Consider the following 17,754-nt stretch of genomic DNA (forward strand, 5'->3'; position numbering starts at 1 on the left):
AAAAATTGATGCCAGTGAATTATGGCATTGATGAAAAATATTAAGTATATAGTAGTTGCCAGAAGAATGAAAAAAATCAGTGTTGAAAGATGTACAGCTAGAATGCTCCTTAAAACCAAGAAGGACTATTTCTTGAAGAAGGACATCATGCTTGTAAAGTGATCAGTGAAAAAGAAGAGATCTGAATGAAAAAGTGTCTGTAGCAATGGATTTATAGAAATTCACAGAGACACAATGCATAACTGAAAGAAATACTGCTGTCTCTGTGAGTAAGAATGGATTCAAAGGCACCTAGTAATCCTGACCCTCTAGGTAGATATGTACTCCTTCCTTCTCACACGTGGTACCTATCAAATATTGTTTCTTTTAATGTAAAAACCTTTTATTGACTTTTTATAATAGTGACCTCATACAATATTCATTCTTTTTGTGATTGGCTTATTTCACTCAACATATTGTCTTCCAGGTTCATCTATGTTATCAGGTGTTTTCCAAATTCATTGTTATTCTTTCACATTACATAGTTTGTTTATGCATTCTTCTGTTGATGGGATTAAGTAGAATTTTATTTAGAATAGCATATTTTTGATAGACTGAATCACACTTTTGTAAGCATGTTAAAAGTATGGTGTCTTTTGCCTTTTTATATATATACATAGTCACTCTTTAATACTTTTAACATGCTTACAAAAGTGTAATTCAGTCTATCAAAAAATGCTATTCTAAATTAAAAAAATATATATATATATATACAGAGCAGAGAGAGAGAGAGGGAGGGAGGAAAAGAGAGAGAGAAAGAGGTAGAAAGAGGTGTTCTGGTGTGGCGCTGTGGGTTAATGCATCAGACTACAAAGTCATTTGAACTGCAGGGTTGGTGGTTCAAGCTTACCAGCTGCTCCTCGGAGACTCTGTACAGGGTCACTATGGATCAGAATCAACTCAACGGCACTTAACAACAACATATAGAGAGAGTTCTGCAACAACAGCATGTATATATAGAGAGGGACAGATGTAGATTAGATTGGGTTAGTTTCTAGTAGGTAAGCTTGTGATTTCAGAATGCCTTACGTATCTTTGCGGTCTATACATTATCCACAGCAGCTAATTGATATTTGTTGATTAGAAGTTAAACATTTTTTAATCACTGTATATTTGTTTGACACAAATGGATTTTTATGTTAGAACTGCTTAAATTTATGTTTAAAACAAAAGTCTATTTTTGTGTCACAAAAAGTTATATGAGTACTGTTTGTTTTTTAAAGTAGACATTAGCAAACCAGTATGCAGTCTTTGTCACAGCTGGGCACTGAAATTCACTCCTTTTGAGTTACAGCACTGTTAATTCCCTTACTGACTTCCCTAGGAAAGGGCATTCTTTTAAGTCTGGCACTGTGCTGTAAACACACTCCTGTTTATTCCAGCTAATGAGAAACAGACTGTCTGGAAAAGTGTCTCTGAGGAAAATACTGAGCAGATCCTTAGAAAATAAACCTCACTTGATTGATTGAAAAGATAATATTTGGTAACACATTATAAGCAAAACATAGTATTAAGCTCAAAAGAAGGCAAATTAGACATAAAATTTACTTGGACGCATCAACTATGGTCTTGGAAAAGGTAAGCAAATACATTAAGATTTCTGCACATATTTAAACTTTTTCCCTTCCCCCTATAGTTCTAGTACTACCCTACCCCCTTCCTAATTTTGCTTCCCTGCTAGGAATCCTTCTCTGGATTTGTTATCTCTCCTTGAGATCAACCAGACTGCCTCTTCCTCTTTTTCCTCTGTTATAAGGTGTCTGATGGTTTATAGCCTTTTAATCTAATAGCTTTTCCTGTGGACAGTTTCAAATTGCTTCTGTAGGTGACTTAGATCCTTTAATTTGAAACCCACCAAGTTTTAAATAGAAGTCTTTTTTTTTTTATTATATAAGTTTGGTAAAGACTTATTGAGCACTGACTTTGTCCTTGTTGAACACTATCATTAAAAAAAAAATTATTTTACTCAGTATAAAAGTTATAATGGTATAATAAATTAAATGTCTTATTATGTTTTCTGTTTCTTAACATCCAACTCTAAATCTTCTGAATATCCTTTCTTTATATACTTCAGCTCCTTAAAATAATGTAAATCACTTGTTGGTCACTAACATATGTTTAAACCAGGGGAATATACATTAAAAATATATACACTAATTCATTCCAATACTTTAAATGTATCTGTCATCAATATCCCCCTCATCTCTTGGCATCATTAAATCTTTACTATTTTCCTGATGCTACTAAAACATGAATATCAACAATATCTCTTCATTAATCAAAAAATCCTTTTCCAGGAATCACTGTTAGCCTTTATTTCCCTTTGGGAAAATAAGAAAGTCTATACTGACCGTAAGGATTTACACCCTCGGAAACCCTGTACAGGGTCGCTATGGGTCGGAACCGACTCGTCGGCACTTAACAACAACAACAACATACTGACCTTCATTTTAACACTGATCTTCATTTTAAACAATAACTGAATGTGTTTCCTCTTAGACACCGTATATAGAGTCACTATGAGTTGGAACTGACTTGATGATGGCTCTCAACCACAACTATGATAGAATACGAAAAAGTCAAAAGCATTGCTATTAGGGTTACATTCATGCATGCATGCATGGGTTTATTTCAAATAAATCATGCTTAATTATGTCTATGTGATCAGTGGATGACTGCAGACAAGTTCCTTCAGTTATATACTTGCCTTTGTCTTGCTAGGGTGTCTTCAGAAAAACACATTCAATCAAAAGACTTCCAAACGGATCTGATGGGTCAGTTCAAGTCAAAGTCGAGAAGTCAGCTCAGGTTGTGGTGACTGATTTGGGGGATTTAAAAGGTATAAACTTGATAGATTTTTCTCAAAAGACATAGGACAATCAAGGAAGCTTTTTAGGAAGAAATTTTAAGAAAATTAAGAACTGCATTGATGATATAAGACCATGAATGTTACACTGAGGAATTTTTTGTTTTGTTTCCATTATGACAATGCATCTGATCATCTTCCCAAGGTAGCAAGGACTGTTCTGAGAAAGTTTCACTTGGAAATCTTACCCCATCTACCATACAGCCTGAATCTTTCCCTTTCAGACTTTTTCTTATTCCTCAAATTAATACATTGAAAAGGCACATAATTTGAAACCCTCAAGGATACCCAAACTCTTGTTTTGACATGGTGTGAATTGAATAGTGCAGAATTCTTGGGGAAGTGTTAGAAAGATAAAAACATCACATTCAGAAGTGTATAGACTTAGATGAAGGATGTGTCAAGCAACAGTAGCTTTCCATTTTGATTTTTTTGGTTTGTTTAGCAATGGCACTATTGCTTTGTGGCAATATTTTTTGACTTACCTTTGAGTGGTACCTTACATTTGCTTGATATGTTTTTGTTTTTTTTTCATGTTTTATTGTGAGTTATATGATAGTTTACATGAGAGAACCTTAGTTTTACATTCATTCCACTGTATATCATTTCATTGCCATGGTTCCAATCCCCTCCATGCATCATCAAATGACCAAAGGGTATACTCTAGAAACCCACTCCCTCCACTCCCCCCCACCCCCATTCTTCAGCACACAGACCCTCTCCCTCTCTGGATCCAAAGTCCCCAACCACTTCATCACTCCACATCACCATCTCTGCCTCTATCTCGGGCCTTGCTGCTTCTCTGGGAAGGGTCCCGCTCTCAGCTCTTCTCTGTTGATGGTCCTAGAGACCTCCATTCCTAGTTTCACAATGGCTTAATAATACAGGTACATTAGGTTAATATCAATGATGTTTTAATGACAACTCTCAGAAGTTAAATAAATTACTTGCACAGATTTACAGGATAGTAGTGGCAGTGGTGGTGGTGTGCCATGGAGTCGCTTCCACTCATAGCGACCCTTTACAGGGTTTCCAAGGCTGTAAATCTTTATGGGAGCAGAAAGCCTCATCTTTCTCCTGTGGAATTGCTGCTAATTTCAAACTGCTGACCTTGAGGTTAGTAGTCCTACTGTAATCACTAAACTACCAGAGCTCCATCCAAGAAGTATGCTAATTCCTAATTCGTGATCTTTCAAATGGCCATTTGACTCACAAACGTTTAAGACCCTAATTGCTTCTCACCAAATTAGCATGTAGAACATTGTGTTTTTGGATTATGTTAAGCCAATTGACATTTATGTCCCCTGAGACTATTGTCCCAAGTGCCCAGGCTCAATAACTCATTCCTTTAAGGCATTTGTTTATGGCCAAGAAGTTTTCATAACTTTACCCCTGTTGTTATTGTTGCGTGTTGTGACTTCTGGTGTGGTGCTATAGGATAAACACTGGACTGCAAACCACAAGGTCAGAAGTTCAAACCCATCAGCCACACCTCAGAAATTCCGTACAAGGTTGGTATGAGTTTCATTCCCTCAAAGTTTTTGGTTACGGCTAAAAAGTTTTCATAACTTTGCCCCATATATGCTCTACTACATTCATGGATATATTTGCAGCACACCTAAATAGATATGTAGAAATGTCCTCTGTGAAACCTACATATTTTCATATGTATAGTCCTAGTCTATTCGTCTCCCTTCACTGTTTTTAGCTTGCATATCTATGCATACGTTCATGTTGTTAAGTGCTGTCAACTCAAGTCGATTCTATCATAGTGCTCCTGTATATGGTTTTTGAAGAGTGGCTGGTGAGTTTGAATTGCTAACTTTGTGGTTCAAATGGATTTTACAGTCCAGTACTTATCCTGCAGCACCACACCAGGACTCCACTATACATTCATAGATTGTTGTTATTACTATTGTGACAGGATTGTGTATGTAATGTTCCTGAGTGCTGTTGAGTCAGTTCAGATTCACAGCAATCTTGTTTAGGATTTCCAAGTGAGACTAGTGGGTTTGAATTGGTGACTTTGTGATGACCAGTCCAATGTTTAAACTACAGAGCCACACCAGAGTTCATGAATGCAATGCTATTTACCTTTGTTGCCGTTAACTCTGGTGCTCCTCCTAGTGTCTTCCTTTGACTCAGTCATTTAATATGGCACTGTAAGATATCCACTGGGATATGCCACAGTTCAAATTCACCAGTGGCTCCTCAGAAACCCTATACAGTGTACCTATGATTTAGGACTGCCTCCTTGTCACTTAACAGCCACAATAATGTCCTTTAGTATATATTGCCTTTTCCTTCACCCAAGTTAACACATGTCTATCCTTTTTTTCATTCCAGTTCTGATAAACTTCAAAGATGGTGTTTTTTTCTGTGTGTAAATCTTTTCTTTCCTTTTTAAAAGCTTTTTATTGTGAATTTAGTGAAGGATTACTGAGCAAAACATCAGTTTTACGTTAAAAAAATCATACTATTTGTTTCATCTCAATGATTACAATCCCCTTCATGTAGCATCACTTATCTCACTTTCTCCCTGTGTTTCCATTCTTCCTTCTCCAACACTTCTGAATTGTGTCCTTAGGTAAATGCTTCCTTTTTGATCTCAAGTAGTTGATCACGCTATGGTGTGCATACTTCATTAGTGTTGTTGTGCTCCAACTCCCACCACCCACAATATACTTATCTGAAAATTGGCTAAAAATTGAGCAACAGGGTGAGTTTAGTTCCAGACCTGAAGGTTAACCAAGGGTCACAGTCTCAGGGTTCCTCTAGTCCCTTTATGACCAGTAAGGGTGTTTGTTTGTTTTTATATACTTTTCAGTTTTTTTCCACATTTTCTCATACTCTATCCAGGACCTTCTCATGTGATCACTTTCAGAGCAATTAATAGTGATAGTCAGGAATGAGCTGGTTCTTTCTGAACTCTGGATCAAGGAGAATGATGCTCCATTAGTCTATTGGATGAATTGGTCCAAGTATTTTCAAATTTCATCACTCTTGTTTCCTCAGCATAAGGAAAGACCAGTAGTTTCACCTTAAATGACTAATGAAGAGCTTTTAAGATCCCATTCAATACTCACCAAAGTAGGATGTAGAACATTGTGTTTGGGGACACTGTCATATCCCTTGACCATAGTGTCTCTCTGAGACCCACACCCAGCTACTTATTCTCTTAAGATGTTGATTAATGTCTAAGACGTTTTCATAGATTTGCCATCTGTATGCTCCACTACATTCATAGACATGTTTTCAGAAAAGGTGAATAACCATATACAAATATTCCCTGTTAAATACTTATATATTTGTGGGTGTATTGCCACTCTCTCTCCCATACCCAATCAGCCTGTGTTTCTGTCCATGTAGCTATCCAATGATCATTGATATTGCAGGATTCAGGGTTTTTTGTGGGTATTTTGGTTTTGTTTTTTAAGTGCCGTTGAGTCAGTTCCAACTCATAGTGACCCTCTATATGATTTCCAAGGAGAGGGTGGTAAGTTTGAACCACTGACTTTGTGTTTCAAACTGACCTTGTGGCCTAGTACATTATCCTGCAGCTCCAACTCTATTTACCTCTATTCCTTTTCACTCTTGTAATCCTCCCATGTCTTCCACTGTCTCCATTCTACTGTTAACCTTCCTCTTGTTTATATATAACCTTCATCAAGTTATCATATCTCATGTAGCACTGCAGGATACTGTGCTGGGCTACAATGTCAGTTTGAACTGCAATGCTGGCAGTTCAAACCCACCAGCTACTCCTTGGAAAACCTATATAGGGTTGCTAGGGGTCAGAATTGACTCATTAGACCTTAACACCAACAATAACCTCCAACCCTGGAAACTTTAGCTATTTAAACATTAAAAAATGATGCTTTTAGCATGAAAACCTTTTCTTAATGTTTTAAAACAGTGGTCTCACACAATATTTTTCCTTTTTTGATTGCCTTATTTCATTCAGCATAGTGTTCTCTATGTTCTTCCAAGTTATAAGGTGTTTAAAAGATTCTTTGTTATCCTTAAAAGTTTCATAATATTCCATTGTGTGTATGGACCAAAAATTGTTTATCATTCTTTCATTGATGGGCATATAGACTGTCTCTATCTATTTGCTATTGTGAATAGTGGTATGAAGAACATTGGTGTGCACATATCTATTTGTGTCACGGCTCTTATTTCTTGATGATATATACCAAATAGAGGTATTTCTGGGTCATGAGGTATTTCTATTTTCAAAAATTTGAGGAAGCACCAAGTAATGGCACTTAACAACAACAATGACTAATGATCACAAGCATTTGTTCATGGTTGTTAGCCACCAGAATGTTTTCTTTGTTGGCTGTCTGTTCATGACCTCTGCTCATATCTTCTTTATTGTTACACAATCATAGAAACAGTTTTTTAAAAATCAAAATGTGAAGTTATTGCTTCCTTGTCTTTTTTTCTCTACTTTTTATTGTGAATTGAATGGAGGTTTACAGAATAGATCATCAGCTTTACATTCAACAAATCATACACTTCATTTCATTTAAATAATTGCAATCCCCTCCTTGTAACATCAGTTATCCCACTTCCTGCCTGTGATTCTTGTTTCCATTCTACCCTCTTCCCAACCCTTCTGAATTTATTCTTTAGATAACTGCTGTCCTTTTGTTCTTGAATGGTTGAGTATTCTATGTTGCTGCTGTTAAATGCCATACCATGACTCTATGATGACTATATATTACTAGTGTTTTTGTTCCCACACAGAGGGATAATGCACTGGATGAGCAGATGGGTTTGGAACTATTCCAGAACATAGAAAACTCCTGAATACATTTTATGAAGTGAGTATAGCCCTCATACCAAAATCAGGCAAGGCCATCACTAAAAAAGAAAATGATACACCAAAACCCCTCAAGAACATAGATGCAAAAATTCTAAGAAAATTCATAGTCATTAAAATTCAACAACATATTTTTAAAAAATGACACAACATAATGAACTGCAATTCATACCAGGGATACAAGGATGATTCAGTATTAGTAAAACAAACAACATAATCCACCATATAAATAAAAAAGAAATCTGATCATATTGATTGATGAAGAAAAGGCATTTGACAAAATCCAACATACATTCTTGATACAAAACACCCAACATAGTAGTAATAGAAAGGGCATTCCTAAACATAATTAAGAGCATATATACAAGTCCAACAGACAACAGTACTTTCGATGTAGAGGAACTAAAAGCATTCCCTTTATGAACAGGGACCAGACAAGGATGTGCTTTATTACCATTTCTATTCAATATTGTGTTGGAAGTAATAGCCAAAGCTGTAATGCAAGAAAGGAAATTAAAGATATCCAAATTGACAAAAAAAAAAAAAAAAGCAAAACTCTGTTTACAGATGAAATGATACTATATGTAGAAAATGCCAAAGACTTAGTAAGAAAATTATAAAAACTCATTGAAAGATTCTGCAAAGTGGGAGGGTACAAGATCAAAATACAAAACTCAGATTATTCTATACTAATAAAGACAGCTCTGAAAAGGAAATCAAGAAAACAATACCCTTTATAATAGTCAACAAAAGATCAAATCCTTCAGAATAAATCTAGACAAAGAAACAAAAGACCCATAAAAAGAAAACGACAAAACACTACTAAAAGAAATCAGAACAGATTTAGAAAAACAGAAGAATGTACGATTCTCATAGATAGGAAGACTTAACCTTATAGCAATGTCAGTACTACCCAAAGCAATTTATAGATATAACACAATCCCAATCCAGATTTCAACATTATTCTTTAAAGAAATAGAAAAAATGATCACAAACTTTATAGACAGAAAGAAAGAGACCTCAGATAAAGCACTGTTTAAAGAGAAGAACAAAGTTGGAGGTGTCTCTCTCCCTATCTCAAAATTTGTTACACAACCACAGTGGTCAAAACTTCCAAACTAAGACCTTCCAAAGGCAATTCTGCATCTGTGCCTGAGAGCCAGTGTCTTCCATGTGAAATTGAAATGAAACACAAAATGGCTGAATGCTATACAATGCTATACAAGATAAAGATGCCATTGTTATACTTGATGGGATTCCTTCAAGACAAAGGACTCCAAAAATAAACATGATGCTGGCAAACCTCTACAAGAAGGCTGTCTAATAATGCCCTTCCGACACCGGCTACAAGGAAGTTTTGAGGCAGTGTCCGTTAGCTCTTGATACCACTCTAGGTTTGCTGTCCCTTTCTGTAAAGGAGGCAGAGGTTTCCTTGATGACCATGAAAGTGATCCAGATTGTGCCCAACTTGGACTGGCTCTGTGTGGATCAAAGCCTATGCTTTTGTGCCCACTAGTGACAACTCAAGAGCAATCAATACCATTTGTTCACTGGAGAAAAAAATCCTTATTGCAAGATAACATAGACCTGCTGGGAAGCTTAACAGATCTGTACATCAGAGCCGGAGACAATAAGAACTGTGTCCTTTAGTTTGAACAGGCACAGATCCTTATTTGATCAAAGGAATGGATGTGTATGGATAACTCCTGGCTCGAGAAGGGTTGCTGGAGGACTTGGAAAATCTTGGGTGCTATCTTTTCAACATCTTGGATCAGCATGCAGAACCCTGCATGGTCTCTGGGTGTCATAGCTTCTATAGCAAATGCTACTCCCGCGCCCTCTATTTAGGAACCAAAGCCATTGCGCTCAACAGTAATAGTATTCAGGCTTTGCTGTTCAAGGAAGCAGCACTTAGGAGCATGGGCAGAATCCAAGAAGCAAAAATCCACTTCTGGGAGGCCATATGGCTTGCATTTCGTCACTTAGAATGTTATGATGGTCTCAATGACTGTTGCTTAGTCTCCAACAGTATTCGGGAAGCTATGCTAAATGGCGAACATGTTTACAAAATCTGGGAACCAATGCACAAATCCTCACTCATTTAGCCACTGTTTGCCTTGAAAATCCAGTCACACAAGAGAAAAACAAAAAGTTATCAGGCAAAGCTCTGACCCAAAGGCCAGCCTACATTAAGGCTGTGGTGAAAAAAGCAGAATTACTTAGCAGATAACAGAAATAAGAAGATGGATTTGCTCTACTATGGAACGGACTAGCGAATCAGAGTGACTGTTTTGCATTGGATCTTAGGAGATTTCCTTGTAGCTGTCAATGAGTCAGGAAGCAATGAACCAGTACAGTACAGCACTAAGTTTGGACCACAATGACCAGAAGTGTCTAGAGGGGATGTAGAAGATTGAAAAGAAAGAGAGTTCCATGGATGCCACTCAGGAGGAGGAAGTGGACGACACAGAAGGGAGTGGGGAAAAAGGGGACCTGGAGGGCAGAGACATGAGGCAGCCCAGTGGGCTGACCAGGAGCAGTGGTTTGGCATTCAGTGAGACAGGCAGCCTCGCCTGGGCCACAGTGGCCTTCTGCACTGAGTACAGCGCTGTGGGCTGAAGGCACCCAGAGGAACCTGCACCCAGGAGAACATGATTGTAGCATGTGATCGTAACCGGGTCCATGCGTCTTTGCTCCTCCATATTTTTAGTAGTTACTTTATTTTTAAAAAGTGAGCCTGACCTACCTTCCATCTATCTCCACCGCCCCCTCCTGTAAACAAGGAGAACCATGAGGTCTGTGCCCATGTCGAGGCTTCTGGGACAAAATGTGTGTGCATCTTTTAATAACATTTCTAAATCTGGAAGCTCAAGGAATAGACGACGTTTTGTAGGCAATGTGAATGAGTTGAAAGAATGACCCATCATCCTAGAGCTAGAGTGTCCTCTCCAGTCATATGGTGGCATCAGCCAGCACTCTCGTGAAGGGTATCCTCTTCTCAGAAGCAATTGTCCTGGGTTGTGCATACTTCCCAATTACCTCACTTGCTTCTACAATGTCAGCAATGCCTGCGGTTGGCAGTTGTCCAGCAGAACAGTGTTCCTATTTGCTGATCAAGAACTTGCCTCTGAGCCAGGGCGGATCTGAGAAACAGGTGTGACCTAGAGCATGCGCAGAGGTTTGCCTAGAGTATTCAACTAATAAATCTTTTTTTTTTTTTTTCTACAGTAAGAAAAAACAAGAAAAAGATACATAGATTAATGGTTCAAAACTGAGAACCCAGAAGTAAATCAATCCACATAGAGTCAACTGATCTTTGACAAGGAGCTGAAACATATTAAATGGAAAAGAGATAGTTTCTTCAACAAACTGTTGTTGTTGTTAGGTGCCATCCAGTCGGGGTGCAAACTCATAGCAACCTTATGCACAGCAGAACAAAACACTGCCTGATCCGGGGCCAACCTCACTATTGTTGCCATGCTTGAGCCCATCGATGCTGCCACTTTGCCAATCCATCTCATTGGGAGTCTTCCTCTTTTTCTCTGACCCTCTACCTTACCAAACATGATATCCTTCTCCAGTGACTGGTCCCTCTGACAATATGTCCAAAGTATGGGAGACAAAGTTTGTCCATCTTGGCCTCCAAGGAGCATATTGGCTGCACTTCTTCCAACACAGATCTGTTGGTTCTATGGGCAGCCCATGATGCTTTCAATACTCCCCTTCAACACCATTAACTCAAAAGCATCAATTCTTCTACGGTCTTCCTTATTTACTGTCCAGCTTTCACATGCATATGAGGTTATTGAGAATAAATGGCTATAATATAAGCAGGGTCAATTTAGTCATGATAAATAAAAATAAGTAAATGGAAAAAAGAACAAGCAGCTGGATATTCAGTGAAATATTAGATAGGCCATGCATATCTTAAGCCAATGAAACAGTTTCTCTAAGATATAAATTTTTATTGTGGTATTACAAGTGAAGTTATTTCTTAGTAAAAAAAGTTTCTTAAATAGAGACTACGTTTTGCATAAATAATCAAAAATATTTCATATTTGAACTATTGTAAAACTTTTTGGAAAATATTTGACATTGTTTAAAAACATTATAGATATTTGTTATTGTGATTATTAGAAGTTGCATTCAAGTAAAATAAAGTACTATGGATGCCATTCGATTATTTATAAGACAATGATTCAATGATTTAGGACCAAAGTGATTTTGCCAGCATGCATTTTTTAAACATTCTCTGGGATCCCAAAGATGAAATCATTTTACAAGCTTGAATTGCTAATATAAGTACAGAACTGCTTATTATTTTTTTTATCAAGGCCATTGTGGGAATTTTCTTGTCAAATATACCATAATATTTATATTCAAAGATCAATATGATAAACATGCTACAAATGACTCCACAAAAAGTCAAAAGTAGAATCTAAATTAGATGATTTAGATTTATTTATTTATTTTTGATATAGCAATTTCTTTACTCAATTAAAATCAGCTTTACTTTACTTTTGTGTAATTTCCAATTGTAGTTTTTAATAAAAAGTAATAGGTGTGATAGGCTTGACATCTTCTAACATGCTTAATCATTGTAATCATTCTTCCTTTCTGCATATTGTTCACAATGTTACTTTTCTTATATTTTTATTCCTTGAATGCCTAAAATATGTTGGTGATGATGTAGATATGGTTGATTAGGTATTTTTATTTAATAATTAGAATATAAGTATTTTAGATACAATTTGTGGATACAAGAGGGGTTTATTTGCAAATATTTAAGAAACTATATGAACTGCATAAAATTTTATAAAGGATTGCTTTGTCATATTTGTTGCTGTTAAGTGCCGTCTAGTCGATTCCAACCCATAACAATTCTGTATAGAGTTTGCAAGGATTGGCTGGTGATCTTGAATCGACAACTTTGCAATTCAGATGACTGCAGTCTGACAAATTAGCCCACAGTGCCATATCAGGACTCCATTTTGTCATATAGCTGCTTACTTACTAAGAATGGAAGTAAAAATGTAAGAATTTTAACAATTTTAAGAGACCAAGTCTTACAACCTGTGGCATGAATTGTACCAACGCTTTCATAGAATACAGTAACAATATTGTAATATTTTGCAATTTAAAACATTCCAGTAGAATGATTCTGTTTTGTTTTGTTTTTTTTGTGGTTTAATCTTATGAAGTTCACCTAAGGGTAAAGTAGTAAGTGTAGAAAATTCTGGCTTATTGCAACACATGGGGACTATATTTGGCCTTCCAGTAAAGGAATACTTAGTCCAACAGTTTTAGCACGCAGCATCTGGTATTCAGGATAACATCATGTTTTTCTAAAACCTCAAAGTTTTGGCGGACTAGCATCCCAGAGTATTTGCTGTATATTGTGCCAGTTTTTCTTGCCCAGGAAAACTGCGCTTTTATCATGCCATTGGTATACAATTAATACCTGTTAATAGCCTACACACATTGTAGGCTTGAAAAAGTGAGACCTCTATAGGAAATAAAGACATACGAACATAAACCATAACTAATTAATAGCCCACTTGGATTGCCACAAACATGATAGCTTCATAGGTCCTTGAACTCCAATCCAGCATCAAACTTGTCATGTCAAAATAACATCTTGATAATCACTTCAGATAATTGGAAATTAGCCAAGTAAGGAAAGTATATGTCTTATTCAGTATAAATTTTCTGATAAATTATGGAAATACTACCTTCCCCATGATTTTGTCATTTATGATTGTTTTAGAAATCTATTGAAGTTCAAAAGTATTAAAATACTGTTTAAAAATGCTTTTTGTTTTTAGTTAATTTAGAAAATCATAGTTTCCAATTATTCTTAAAGAATACAAATGCATAAATCTTTAAATTTACATTCAACAACAACCAGAAAAAGATCTTGGGGTCAAAACAGGTTGGGGTTCAAATTCTGTATCCCTGACATGTATTCCATCACCAGTTGTTGTCAAGTAGATTCCATTCTTGATGACTTCATGTTTGTCAGAGCAGAACTGTGGTTTTCAGTCATTGATTTTCCATACAGTGTTAGTTAGTTATGGTTTATGTTCATATTTATTTCTTTCCAGTGCCATCCTCACAATTTTTGTGAAGCTTGATCCCATTGCTACTGCCACTGTGCCAATCCATCACATTGGGCGAGGGGTCTTCCTCTTCATCGCTGACCCTCTACTTTACCTAGATGTCCTTCTCCAGGGACTGGTCCCTCCTGACAACGTATCTGAAGTATGAGAAATGAAATCTTGCCATTCTGATTTCTAAGGAATACTCTGGATGCATTTCTTTCAACTCATAGCAATTCTGTACAGGGTTTCCATGCAACATATGGTAATTTGAACTACTGACGTTTTGGATAACAGTCCAGTGCTTATCCTAAAGTGCCATACTAGGGCATCAAGAATAATATAATAAGCTCTAATATTGTTAAAATTGGAGAATAAGATTTAAATCTTGGACAAAAGATGTTTTGGCTTATTGTATTTTTTCTAAACAGAATGTCAGAAAATCTTACTGATCACTTTAGAGAGCTGAAAAGAGTAAATCTGATGACCATTCATAAAGACATTAGGCATTTTGCAATAAGAGAATGAAAGTCACATGCTTATGGGAGCAAAACCAATAAAGAGAGCAAAGAAGAGGACTTCAGTCGATCTGAAGAAAAATTTTTCATACACACAAAAATTCTCATTAACATCAAGCCATCTTTGAATTAGTTACTGCTTCCAAGCTTCTTTATGTAGTTCTAGGAGCATCTTTGTGTATTAATGTCAAGAACTTTATTGTACTTCATGTTTTAGAAGTTGTTGTTGATGTTGTCAGGTGCCATCAAGTCGGAACCGACTCATAGTGACCCCATGCACAGCAGAATGAAACATTGTCCGATCCTGGGCCAACCTCACTACCGCTGACACACTTGAGTCCATTAATGCTGTCACCTGGCCAATCCATTTTGTTGAGGGTCTTCCTCTTTTTCTCTGACCCTCCATCTTACTAAGCTTGATATCCTTCTCCAGCGACTGTTCCCTTCTGATAATATGTCCAAAGTATGAGAGACAAAGTTTAGTCGTCTTGGCCTCTAAGGAGCACTCTGGCTGCACTTCTTCCAAAACAGATCTATTAGTTCTTTTGACAGCCTATGGCACCTTTAGTATTCTCCTCCAACACCACAATTCAAAGGCATCAATTCTTCTATGATCTTCATTATTCACTGTCCAGCTTTCGTATCCATTGCTTGGGTCAGGTACACCTTAGTCCTCAAGCTGACATCTTTGCTCTTCAACACTTTAAAAAGGTCTTGTGCAGCAGATTTGCCTAATGTAATACGTCATTTGATCTCTTGACTGCTACTTCCGTGAGTGTTGATAGTTGATCCAAGAAGAATGAAGTCCTTGACAACTTCAATCTTTTCTCTGTTGATAAGAATGTTGTTTATTGGTCCAGAGGTGAGGATTTTTGTTTTCTTGACATTGAAATGTAATCCATATCAAAGGCTGTGCTCTTTGATCAAATCCTCTTCACTTTCAGCAAGCAAGGTTGTATCATCTGCATGTCGCAGGTTGTTAATGAGTCTTCCTCCAATCCTGATGCCATGTTTTTCTTCATAGAACCCAGCTTCTCATATTATTTGCTTAGCATACAGGTTGAATAAGTATGGGGAAAGAACACAATCTTGTCGTACACCTTTCCCAATTTTAAAACATTCAGTGTTCCCATGCTTTGTTCGAATAACTGCTTCTTGGTCCAGGTACAGATTTCTCAGAAGTACAATTAAGTGTTCTGGAATACTCATACTTCTCAATGTTGTCCATAGCTTGTCATGATCCACACAATCTAAAGCCTTTGCATAGTCAATAAAGCATAGGTAAACATCTTTCTGATATTCTATGCTTTCAGCCAAGATCCATCGGACATCAGCAATGATATCTCTCATTTCACAGCCTCTTCTGAATCCAGCTTGAACCTCTGGAAGTTCTCTGTCAATATATGATTGCAGCCGTTTCTGTATTACCTTCAGCAAAACTTTACTCGTTTGAGATGTCAAAGAGATTGTCCGATGATTTCCGCATTCCGTTGGGTCACCGTTCTTTGGAATGGGTACAAATATGGATCTCTTCCAATCAGTCGGCAGATAGTTGTCTTCCAAATTTCTTGGCAGAGATGAGTGAGTGCCTCTTGAGCCGCCTCATTTTCTTGAAAGATTTCAATTTTTATCCCATCAATTCCTGGTGCCTTGTTCTTTGCCAATTCCTTCAATGCACTTTGAACTCACTTCATGACTATCATTGGCTCTTGATCATATGGTACCTCTTGAAATGGTTGAACATTAACCATTTCCTTTTGGTACAATGACTGTATGTATTCCTTCCATCTTCTCTTGATGCATTCTGCATCATTCAATAATTTGCCCAGAGAATCTTTAAATAATGAAAGTCGAGGCTTGAATTTTTATTTCAGTTCCCCCAGCTTGAGAAATGCTGACTGGGTTCTTCCTTTTTTGGGTTTCTGATTCCAAATATTTGCATATTTGATTATAGTATTTGGCTTTATCTTTTGGAGCTGATCTTTGAAATTTTCTGTTCAGCTCTTAGACCTCCTAATTTCTTCCATTTGTTTTAGCATCTTTATGCTGGAGAGCAAGTTTCAGAGTCCCTTCTGAAATCCATTTTGACCTTTTCCTTCTTTCTTGTCTTCTTAATGACTTTTTGCTTTCTTCACGTATGATGTTCTTAATGTCATCCCACACCTCTTCTGGTCTTCAGTCTTTAGTGTTTAATGTATCAAATCTGTTCTTTAGATGATCTCGAAATTCAGGTGGGATAAATTCAAGGTCATAGTTTTAGAAGTATCCAGGCATAAATCACATAATGCTTCAAACTCCTGTCAGTGAACAATTATCAGATTTTTATAACTGTAGACCAATTCCTTAAATTTGTACTGAGAAGACAGAAACTTTCATAAAAAGAATTTAGAGAAACTAGTCATCATTATGGATCATTAAATATATTTATTTAGAGCTTATTCAACCAAAATTTACCTTAAGAATATTAAGAAAATGTCTATGACCACATATGGTTTTATATATACATTTTTTTTTTTTAATATGGCAATTAAAATTGACTGGTCCCTGGCTATATGTATGTAAGTCAAGAAAATCTAACCAAACAGTGACATTGCTGTAGTTCAGCACCCAAATAATGCAAACATTGTGGTTTCCCCCACAAAAGCAGATTCAGGATGAAATTATAAGTTAAGTACTTTGAGAAACAAAAGGACTCACAAATTGGGTATCACAACATCCAGTTTTTAAAAGAAAATAAAATTTTAAGTTAATTAAAAATAAAATGGAAGTTAATAAAAAATTCAGTAATTGGTTAGCAATTGGGTAATGATGACAAAATTGGATGAGAGCATATCTGCTTGGTAGGAGAGTACAAGGAACCTCAATAAAAAGTCAGTGATTGACTGAATTTTAAGTAATTGTTAACACAATTGAGTTCATCTGATCTCAAAACAATCATGACACCCACCTTTGCGCATCTGAGGGGAAAACATGTAATCCTAAAATTTATCTTGAGTAAGCATCTGTTCTGAGAATTACTTTGAACCCAATATTCTGAACAAGGTATCTTCTTAAACAAGCAAAACTCCTATGCAAGTAAAATCACATTGCTTACCAAGTAATTTTCTCAGGGGACAGTGGAAAATCATAGAAATGACAGGCTGCATTTTTGGATGCTGAAGTTATGTTTGATGAACAATGGAGTTTTGGATGTCATACCTTAGCATAATCACCATTTTATGTTGGCAGCTCACATTTGGGGTACCAATGTTATAACTGGTTCAAAACAAATTAAATAGAATCACATTTCTGTAAGTCTTCTAAATTCTAAAAGCCCTTTTATGTGACTTCTTTGTTCTTTAGAGATCAACACAAGCTATATTTCTTGGCATTGCTCTGTGTACGTTGAAACCTGTGAGAGCTGGA

General features: G+C 36.5%; 1 pseudogene; it reads left to right on the plus strand.

Moving 5' to 3' along the window:
- Positions 1-1,602: 1,602 nt before the first annotated feature.
- LOC102821732 lies at positions 1,603-10,291 on the plus strand (annotated as a pseudogene).
- The last annotated feature ends 7,463 nt before the right edge of the window (positions 10,292-17,754 follow it).

This window comes from Chrysochloris asiatica, unplaced genomic scaffold (assembly GCF_000296735.1).
Source record: "Chrysochloris asiatica unplaced genomic scaffold, ChrAsi1.0 scaffold00011, whole genome shotgun sequence".
Classification (NCBI taxonomy): domain Eukaryota; kingdom Metazoa; phylum Chordata; class Mammalia; order Afrosoricida; family Chrysochloridae; genus Chrysochloris; species Chrysochloris asiatica.